This window comes from Trachypithecus francoisi, unplaced genomic scaffold (assembly GCF_009764315.1).
Source record: "Trachypithecus francoisi isolate TF-2019V2 unplaced genomic scaffold, Tfra_2.0 Lachesis_group17, whole genome shotgun sequence".
In the NCBI taxonomy this organism is placed as follows: domain Eukaryota; kingdom Metazoa; phylum Chordata; class Mammalia; order Primates; family Cercopithecidae; genus Trachypithecus; species Trachypithecus francoisi.
The window spans coordinates 15,910,519-15,916,518 of NW_022681462.1; positions in this window are offsets into that span (position 1 = coordinate 15,910,519).

Below are 6,000 nucleotides of genomic sequence, written 5' to 3' on the forward strand. Positions count from 1 at the left end.
AGTAGGTATTCAATGAATATTTGTTGAATTAAAACCATGTACTGAGTTGCTTTCTATCATATTAGCATGTGCTATCTTTATCAGTTAGGATATGGTGTGACTACATACAACAGAAAATCCCCAAAACATTAGCTCATATACAGTAAAGATTTATTTATCTGTGAAAGAAATTTGGACCTTTAGGGTGACAACAATGTTCTCATCTCCTCTGGTTCTGTTTTACCATTCTTCGTGTATGGCTTCCATCCTTAAATTTATCTTATGATACTGAAGCTATAGCCATACAGCTCAACTAAATTCCAAGATGAAAGAATGTAGAATGCATCCATGGCAAAAAGTTTTCCTGGAAGTTCCACGCGACTTCCACTTAGATCTCATAGTTTGAAACTTAGGTAAGTGGCCACATGTGGTTCCAAGGGAGGTTAGGAAAAGGAAGTTGGATACATTGTCTCCTTTAATAAATCTGGGTTTTGTTAAAGAAAGAGGATGGAATGGGTATTTAGTAGGCAACTAGAAGTATCTGCTGGAATTTAAGAGTTAATTATTGATTGAAATATTGTTTCCTGCAGTTTTGATATGCACAATAATCAAAACAAAAATACGTAAACTTTTAAAGATATTTGTCAGAAGATATTCAAACAAAAAATACTGGTTTAGTTCAGATAATATTCTGATGCTCTGGTTAAATCATTTTAGAAAACATTGGTTCAGTTTTAGTTCATGGTAGTTCAGTAGGATTTTACTGGTTTTCATGGAAATCCTTTTGGATGAGTCCACAATTTAGAAAAACATAATGTTGTATTTCAGTTCAGTACTCGGTTTCAGAAATGAGTGTAATCTCTTTGAATTTTTGGTTCATAATTTGAGTCAACTCCAGTTCCTGGTTCTGATGTATCTACCCAGACCCTAGAATTTTGTAGTTATGGCTTAGAAACACAGACATGGGCCAAAGAACTGGTTTACACTGAGGCTGGAGTTTATTAATACTACTTTTCTTATGTAGGAGCTAATAATCCTAATGGCTTTGAATGACTCTAAATTTATCTCTGTGATTTGGCATGACTAAGGGTCTCATTCATGATAGAGGTGCCAAAATTAACACATTAGCCTGTTTTATACTTGTTCTATGATATAAATGCACCTAATTGAAAATGTCTCTGTTCTTACTCATAAGTTTTGCATTCCCATGGTTTGAGATTTCTTTTACCATGTTAGTTCTAGAACACTATTCTGGATTTTGTATGGTGTCTCAGAAAATACACTTAAAAATTAGAGGTTCAGGCCGGGCGTGGTGGCTCACGCCTGTAATTCCAGCACTTTGGGGGGCCAAGGCGGGTGGATCACAAGGTCAGGAGATCGAGACCATCCTGGCGAACACAGTGAAACCCCGTTTCTACTAAAAATATAAAAAATTAGCCGGGTGTGGTGACGGGCACCTGTAGTCCCAGCTACCGAGAGGCTGAGGCAGGAGAATGGTGTGAACCCGGGAGGCGGAGCTTGCAGTGAGCCGAGATCGCACCACTACACTCCAGCCTGGGCGACAGAGCCAGACTTTGTCTCAAAAAAAATAAATAAATAAATTAGAGGTTTAAGTTCTAATGTTTTTTTATGGGGGCTAAGGAGGTACCATACATTTCAGAAGGAGAGTGTATATGGGGAATGAGAGGCTCCTTCTCCAGGGAATCTCGCTCCAGGGATCAGGGACTGGGCAAAGGTGGCTCAGCACTGCCAGATATCTGGAGTACACTACAACATTTTAACTAGAAATTAGAGATCTGAGTTCCTATGAAAAACCCTGATATGTACATATCAGCCAATAACTTAAAAAATTAAAATCAACAAGTGGGTCACTACTGTGCTGGCCAAACAGTACATGTCTATAGGTTCAATTATTGAGCTGCTGGTTTTCAGGGTCTGATTTCGACACTCCCTATTTTTAATATGTCCTCCCCTGTCCTCTTCTATGCCTTACTTGATGATTCTGCCCTTATTCTTTTGGATAAAAATGTTGATAAAATATTTGAAAGTAGCTTCTTCCTTTTATTGATATCATAAAATTGCCTGTTACGATTCAAAATACATTGCCTAAGATGGAAACTATATATATCTTCTCATTGTCTAGGAAAGAATAACTCAACAAGGGGATGATGGCAATGAGGCCAGGAACCCAATTCTCTGGGTATGACTGTATGCTTCTCTCATGGTCACTGGCCACCCCTGTGAGATTTATCTAGTCAAATTTGCACATGTAGCCATTGGTCATAAAGTAGAACAAGCAAGAGGCTGTAAACGATGCACTACAATCCACCTCACACTATCAACCTGGTAGAAGTCTGCATGTTTATGTGTTACTTATTTGTTTTCCAAAATGCATTCAACGAGTGGCAGCTGTGTGTGTGTTAGATCTGTGGTAGGGTGACAAGTGGAATGTAGAGTGGGTACATACCCTCCACTGTACTTTACTTGTTTATTTTCAAAATTTGAATTAAACAGAAGAAGCCCATTGCCCTCTGGTCATAAGCTGTGAGATGGTGAGCCTAGAAGCCACCAGCAGACATAGTTCCTTCATCAGCAGAAAGATGGTGTGAGAGAATAAAGCCAACATGCTGAGAGATGCATTATCTTTCTCCTGGATACTGCAAGGGCTTCCTGACTTGTCTTCCCATTTCTGCCCTTGCTCCACAGTCTACTTCCAACACAAAAACTGGAGTGATCTTTAGAAACAAAAGTCAGATGTCACCTCCTTGCTTAAAACCCTGCTTCGGGCCGCGAGTGGTGGCTCACGCCTATAATCCCAACACTTTGGGAGACCGAGGCGGGTGGATCACCTGAGGTCAGGAGTTCGAGACCGGCCTAGCCAACCTGATGAAACCCCGTCTCTACTAAAAATACAAGAATTACCTGGGCATGGTGGTGGGCGCCTGTAATCCCAGCTACTTGGGAGGCCGAGGCAAGAGAAGCACTTGAACCTGGGAGGTGGAGATTGCAATGAGCCGAGATGGCGCCATTGCACTCCAGACTGGGCAACAGAGCGAGACTCGGTCTCAAAAAAAAAAAAAAAGCTAACACCAATATACATTTTCTATGTGCCAGGCATTATTATAAGTGCTTTATGTATATTCACTGATTTAATCCTCACAAGAGCTTTATGAAGTTGGTGCTATTATTATCCATTTATTAGATGAGGAAGCTGAGTCATTGAGATATTAAGTAAACTACTCAAAGTCTCACAGTTAATAAGCATGGGGCCACAATTAAAACTCAGGTGTTATGATTTCAGAGTCCACTGAAATCATAATGAAAGGTTTTCAGATGATAAAAAACCCACCTCAAATTGGTTTATGTAAAAAGTAGAACTTACTTCCTTCTATCACGGACCAGTCCCTGGGGAGACCCTGCTTCAGGCCTGGTGCTATCCAGTGTGCCGTCAGTATTTGGTACCCTTCTCTCTCATCTCAGCCTCATTCTCAGGCAGCCTCTCTGTGTGTGGTGACCGCAGCAATGCTGGGTCCACATCATTTTCAGCTTCGAGTTTAGAAGATAAAGAAGCTTGTGCCAATAAGTCTCAGGACTGAGTCTCGGTGATCCCAGTGGGGTGCCTGACTCATAACTGAACATTTCACCGTGGGGCCGGGATAGAATATACTGATTGGCCAGATCATGGTCATGTGACAACCTGTTCGACTATGGGTTGGGGGATGGTGTTGATTTTGCATCACCAGAGCCATGTAGGCCAAGAGTGGGTGAGGAGCTGTTCCACCAAATATAAACAGGGTGTTATTACAAATAAAAGGATGGCCGGGCACGGTGGCACACACCTGTAATCCCAGCACTTTGGGAGAGCAAGGTGGGCAGATCACCTGAGGTCAGGAGTTCGAGACCAGCCTGACCAATATGGTGAAACCCTGTCTGTACTAAAAATACAAAAAAAATTAGCCAGGCATGGTAGCAGGCACCTGTAGTCCTAGCTACTCCAGAGGCTGAGGTAGGAGAATTGCTTGAACTCTAGGGGTGGAGGTTGCAGTGAGCTGAGATCATGCTACTGCACTCCAACCTGGGTGACAGAGTGAGACTCCATTAAAAAAAAAAAAAAACCCAAAAAATCAAAAAACAAATAAGGGGGTGGATATTGGGCGAGGAAAAATATTGGATGGCCACTATAGGCAAGCACTGTGTTTTGTTTGTTTGCTTATTTTTTTGTTTGTTTTTGTTTTTCACAAATGAGGAACCTAGGGTTCATAAATGCTAAGTGATTTTCCCAGGACTATAGGCCTAGAGCATGGCAGGGCCGGGATTTGAATCCCAAAGCTTTTGTCTTGTCATAAGAAGACAAACTTGGCCGGGTGCGGTGGCTCACGCCTATACTCCCAGCACTTTGGGAGGCTGAGGTGGGCCAATCACCTGAGGTTGGGAGTTTGAGATCAGCCTGGCCAACATGGTGAAACCCTATCTCTACTAAAACTACAAAAATTAGCCGGATATGGTGGCAGGTCCCTGTAATCCCAGCTCCTCGGGAGGCTGAGGCATGAGAATCACATGAACTCAGGAGGCGGAGGTTGCAGTGAACTGAGATCTCACCACTGCACTGCAGCCTGGGGGACAGAGAGAGACTCTATCTCAAAAAAAAAAAAAAAAAAAGACAAACCGGAAATGACAGGAATGGTAGGTGTCAGGGTAGTCTTTGGGGTCCAGGGACTGCTTGGTGCTCTGTCTATTCACACCATCACTTCTTTTTCCTGCCTTTAAGCTCAACCCTGAGGGGCTCCAACTCCAGGACCCCAGAACTGGTTTTCTTTAAGAAAGGATCTGGAAGGTGACTGGGAGGTGAAGGAGTGGAGCTTCCTTAAAATGGCAGACTCAGAGACCTAGAGGAGCCTTGCTTCTGTGGTCTAATTGGACTAATTTTAGGCTGTTCATTAGCCTCTGGCAATTATTTTGCACTCCAGAAATTCCCCAGTTTTATTTACACAGAGTGATTTAGCCTTTTCACAGACAGAATCATTTCCTTATATTTGGTTCTGTTTGAAAAAACCTCCAGTCCCCAAAGCCTTCCAAAAAGCTGGGCCGGAAGCTGAGCCCAGGGTCAAGTATCTGCAACTTCAGAGGCAAGGAAGGTCTGGGGGCTAAAAGTCACATAGGCAACAATTTTAAGCAGTTTAGGCCAATGCTCACTTGTTTCTTTCCCTTCTTTCCTTCCTCCCTCCATCCTTCCTTTACCTCCTTTCTTTCTGCTTAAAACCCCTCTGTTCTTAATGTGGTTGGCTTATACTCCTTAACAGATACTAAGCATCTATTAGAAGTCAAACATTTTAGGAAGAGTTTAAGAGAGGCTATGTTCTCAGTAAGATATCTATAATTTATCTTCACAAAGTTCAGTATAGACTGAAGATATTGAGTTTGTGCTATTTGGTAGAAGCTCCAAGGGCAACACCTCTTGCCAAGAACACAACCAGGGCATAGCCAGCTCCATTCCAATTAGGAAGTTCAGGCAGCTGCTGTGAGCACCAATGATATCCATATCTTGATCAGTACCTTATGCTTGGCTTAGCATAGTGAGTGTCAGAAAGGGGTTTTATTAATTCAAGTAGTAGCTAGTAGCCTGCATAGTGAATGTGGGCTCTCAACTGGGTGAAATTGAAGATATTTGAGATGCGTGGATGGGGATAAAATACTTCAGAACCACTCAAATAGAGTAGAGAAATCTAGGAAGGTCTGTTGCCTGTACCCTCAGAGAAGGCATCAGAGACTTGATCCCTAACTAGTTCTACATCCAGCCATTGGTTAGGAGGATGTCTGGTTGCCCAGTGCCACATATGAGGGTAACAGAGTTTTGTTTCTGGAATGTTGTCATATCTGTCTCAGATAAACTTTTCATATAAGACAGTGGCCAAAACACTTCAAAGGGTAGAGAGCTTGGGTTTCACGGCCCTTTAAAGAACAGGCTTTATAAACTGTCTTTCATTTACTAGTTAACAAGTTCTTTTTTTGTGAATGTTCATA